The sequence below is a fragment of the Nothoprocta perdicaria genome, unplaced genomic scaffold, assembly GCF_003342845.1.
Source record: "Nothoprocta perdicaria isolate Ctin4 unplaced genomic scaffold, notPer1 scaffold_122, whole genome shotgun sequence".
NCBI lineage: Eukaryota > Metazoa > Chordata > Aves > Tinamiformes > Tinamidae > Nothoprocta > Nothoprocta perdicaria.
The window spans coordinates 424,517-429,684 of NW_020454339.1; positions in this window are offsets into that span (position 1 = coordinate 424,517).

A 5,168-nucleotide genomic window follows, 5' to 3' on the forward strand; every position below is an offset into this window, starting at 1 on the left:
GAGCTCGGCCCCGCAGCCAGCCCACCACGATTAATTAAATAATTAGTAGCTGTAAAATGTGCCCTGTCTTTCTTCAGTCCATGCGCACTCTCAGTGCCCACCTCCAGAGGCACAAAAGCCGCTGCCGTGGCCCGAAACACACTCTGGGGGATGCGGCTGCCACCTGCTTCTCTAGTGAGCGTGTCTCCTACCYGCTCCTTGCCCCGGCTTGTGCTGGAGAAGAGAAGGAAGGAACAACCAGTTCTTGTTCGCTCGCTGCAGAGCACGCAGAGCTTTAGGAGCCATCGCACAGTTCCCTGGAGCTGCTCCCATGTGGGAGGCTCCCGCTGGCCACCCTGGCCTGACCTGCTGCTGCTGAACCGATTCCCCCCAGTTCCCCGGTGCCCCTTATGTCCCCTACCCGCCAGGAGTCCTGGGCACAGATCACATCTGTGAGGGGTTTATTGTCAAGGAAGGCTCCTGATTTTACTGCCTTATTGAGAAATAAATAAAATAAATACCATTCCGCTTAAGGGATGAGGTAAACTTAAAAGATGTTCAGAAATGATGATAGATTTTTAGCTGTTCAGTTACAGATATGTTGAAGGAACTGATCTGTTTAGAAAGTACCTCCCAGAAACTTGTCCCACACACATTCACCTTTTGCTGTGACAAGTTCCCTTATGAGAACTTCAGACTCCATAAACAAAATCAATCCTCTGTTTCAAAGGATCTCTCTCTATAAAGAGAGATAGGCCTTTATTTTATTTCCCTCCTTTTGTTTTTTTTTTTTTTTTAATCTTTCAAATCAGTAAATTGGAAGGGCCACTCTTGGCTTTTATTGCAGAGCCAAGCCACACATCCAGCTAACTTTGCAATGCTTGTATCTAATCTGAGCCCTTCAAAAACAAACATGTACTCTTCTAACAGTCCTGTAGGGTAGGTATTACACCTGTGTCACAGGTAAGGGACTGAATATGGAGTGACTGAGGGCTAGATCTGTAAGATTTAGTACACGTACTCATACCTCAGAGGTGCCTGGTTCAAGCACTGAGTGCTGTTGTCAGCTGCAGTGCTGACCTCTGTGTTAGCTAGGGGTAGAGATCTCCCTGACTGCTTGGGTTGCTTCCCAAGACACGCAGCCCTCCACGCACAGTAAGAGGAGAGCGGATCCGCAGGTTGTGCGCGGCGAGTGTTGCCTCCCGCCCCTTCTGGGTGAAGTCCTGGGTGGCTTGCCCAARATCACAGGCACCGTGTTGGGCCCAGCTGGAAAGGAACCTTCCTCTGCATTCCTCTCTTACTGCGGAGGAGAAAACCGTCCACGCTCACGTAGAGCAGCGATTTATTGTTACAATATCCAGTTATGCCAGATAATATTATAGTTGGAAACGGACATGTTTTTGGTATTAMGCTTTTTCTTCTCGGAAATTGAAACAGTGATTTTAAAAACTGTTTTCTAATGCCAAGGAGCTCCACTGCTTAATTCCAAGTTGAAAGTGTTTTACTAATAAAGTTTAAAATGTACTAAAAAGACAATTGTCTTGTAAAATCTGTTTTCTGGATCTGGCGTGTGCTCCTGTCGAGTGCTACTTTTGCAGGAAACAACAGGATAGTGATCAAAACATATCGTAATTATAAACATAAGGTATTTTGAGGTGACTCTAACACTGTAGAAAACAGCCTTCTTAGTAGCTATCACAGCTAATACTGCATCTTGCCAAATAGAACTGAAAAAAACCATACTTTTTTGGCATTTCCTTTTTTTTTAATGAAACACATCAGTCAGTTCAATAATAATTCAGTCAGGATTACAGTTCAGAGAAATGGCACATATCAATGAAGAAGACAAAATAATATAAATTGCAAATTACCAACAGAGCAAAGCRTGGAAGACTATGGCTTGCCCATGAAACAGGAGGCATGTAGAGAGATATATGAGATCTTCCTCTAGCAGGGTCTGGTGTCTATTCAAATTTGGTAATGTTGAGGTTAGTTTATTAAGATAACAACGGTGACATCTCTGAAGCAGATGATAAAAATAAAAGAGGAAACAACTCTGAAACTGTTGTGGTACAAGGAAGATTGTACAGGTACAATGTCCATGTGAGCAGGGAGCGAAGTGCTAACTTTGCCTTCTGTGTGAACTTCAGGAAGACTCATTTGCTTGATCATATGCATTTTTTCTGCTGCTTTTCAAGAGTATGGGCAAATTTCATTTCACATGTGGAACATTTACAGGTCTCATTAACTTGTGTAGTAATGATAAAGATGAGTCCATAAAGATTAATTAGTGTATGAAAATAAAGGATTGTGACATAGTGTAGCTTCTTTTCAGCCTGATCCTACCTGGCCTTTTGGAACTTTAGATATTAGTTTACCTCTAAATTACTCTTTCCCAACATAAGAGAAAAATGTTTAATATGTTAACATAAATTAATAAATTTACTGTAAGAAGTGGGTTGCTGTAAGGGGCCATATAGAGAGGTGAACTTTTAAACATTTTTTAGCAAGTTTTAACTTGTTTAAKATTGACAAGTTTTATCACAGTATAATCAAAAATGAGAAGAGTATCATTTAAAAAATTTACCATCTTAAAATGTATTTTTCTTCCTATTTTCTAGGATTGACTATAACAAACTATTATATATTTGAAAAATATGTAGCAAAACTTAACTGTTTTGAATTTTTAAATCAGTATTAGTATTTACAGTCAATTCAGAATGAATTCCCTTTTTATGATTACCACACTGAGGGACAAGAAGTGACCATACCTGTGGGACAATTTTTACGCCTAAAACATAAATCTTCGTAGCTATTGACACTCACAAGCAGAGACACTGCCAGGATTATATCATTGAGCATTGCATGAAAAGGAGGCAAAGAAGTGTTGCTTTAGAAAAACTAGGCAAAATGAGAAATATAAATCAGCATGATGAATCGACAGCATTAAGCTTTGAGCATGTGAAGTAAAACTTCCTCCTCTACCTGTAGCTAGATCCTGAGAGCCTCCTGAGATTGATTTTAAAATGGCAGGAAAGTGAGTATTTCAGATCCAAGTTTTTCTCACTGCATAGGATAAGTTAATATATGCTTATTTTTAACATTTGCCAACACAGAATATACAAGTCTGAAAGAAGAATTTTTGAATAGGCTTAACTAGGTCCTGTGGGCATTAATTAAATGTGAGAATCCATTAATGAATGTGCAGAAGCTTAGGATGGAGGCGAGGGAGGAATTGTAAGCTGTTGTATAACTTCAATTAACAAACCAGCWATAACGAGCAGCCTCGGAGCTGCTCCGATTTCTGAGGGGCAGACGGGGAGTTACGGGGAGCTCGGAGAGAGGACGGTGCCCAGGTCGGGCCTCAGGCGAGCATGACGCGAGGTGGCTGCCCTAGATTCCTTTCTCCAATTCCTGGATGACCTGCTCCAGTGCCAGAGGCGGAAGGGGAAGCGGGGAACAGGTTGGCTCTCGGTTACAGTGGCATTTCTGTTCTCCAGGGGCAGCAGGAAGGCACTGCTCTCCTTACGCAGGTCTGGGGAGTCAGAGCTGTGTGAGTTAGTGCAGTGCTGCCTTCCCCGCAGCCAACAGCAAWATCCTGGGATGTGCAGAGCAGAGGAAATGACGAGGAGAAGTAGGAATAACACTGCCCGCGACTGTCTGTAGAGCTTTCCCAAGCACTGGGACCAATACTAAGCTGCCACTCCAGAAACATGGATGCGAAGCAAAGGGACCAGYAAGTGAGCATCTCCTGGGGCAGCAAACATTCCAGCAGTGCTGAGATGCCGGCTGTAATGGGAACAGGTGGGGGAGAGTCACGGGGAGGGCTGTGGTCAGGGGATCCACAGCTGAGCGGTCCGTGGGGCATTCCCAGGAGGAGCGCTGTGGGGAGGTGCAGGCAGGTGTGGGCCTGTAGGACCCATCGTGCGTCCCAACCACGCCTCCAGCCACCAGCGCTCCAGCTCGTCTGCTCAGAGCTGCAGTAGTKTGTCATATACGTTCAGGGTCTCCTTTTGTCTGGCTTGAAATACACTCTACTGAAGTTAAGGGAGTTGCAGTTCTCTCCCTGGGCTGAGTTCTGCTCTCGAAATGTTTTTTTAACTCTCTCCTGACATCATGTCCATTTAAAAAAATCTGTATCRTTATGAACTTCATGTCTGTCTCACAAAGAATTCTCCTGTGCTCTCCCCAGTCCTCATTTATTAAGGATCTTGTTCCTTTTGCCAAGTTCTCTCCTTGTGTTCGACTGTATCTTATTATTTTTGCAATGTTTCTTTGACTTTATTGTCAGGACAGTCATTGGACTTCGAGGGGAAATGTGTTCTTTGAAGGACAGCACGTTTTACCGATGCACAGAGTGGCTTGTGCTTCTCRCCCTAGGAAGAAAGGCAGACCAGAGGTGAAGCAGGGTTATGACTGGTTATCATACCTGCCAAGAAAATATGCTAGGCAAGCAGTTGCTTTTCTGACAGTGTTTTGGAATTAGTGACCATTCTAGCTTCAGCAGGAGCAGAAATTACTTCTCTGTGATTCCATGCAAGATGCATCCATTTACATTGAGGAAAATGGTAACGGTGCCTAGCAGATTCTSTCTGGGCATTTTGGCATCAGAAAGACGTTCATCATCAAAAGGGCATCACTCAGGATTAAAGATGAGAAAATTCATATAGAGGGAGACAAGACATAAGCCAGACATTCATGCACAACCTATTTGTACCAATTAAAATTCTTATTCCTATTTTTCATCTCATCACTGTGCAGGCTGCTCTGTATTCAGACAAATATTTGTCTCGTGCTGCTCACAACTGTATTCTGCCCTTTTCTGCTGTGATTAAGGTACACTTGTGAAGTATAAGACTTAAGTATTAACTTTTCTAGTTATCCCAGCTCTTCACCTCCTCTTACTTAGAAGCTTAGTGGCAATGTATTTAATGTCAGTTAATATCCTATTTTCCTTACAAACTGTTAGGGGCTGCTTGGCCAACCTTTTTTATGCACTTCCAACTAGCTGCTTCTTTAGCAGTCCAGCCAGTTGCTCTCAGCACTCCACGGCACTGATTAGGAAGCATGGTCCCTATTTAAAGGAAGCTCCATGTCTGGATAAGGTACAGCAAACACTTCCATTTCAGTCAAAGCAGTAGTAATACACTATTTGCAGSAGCCTCCTCAGCTGTGTTTTTATTCTACCA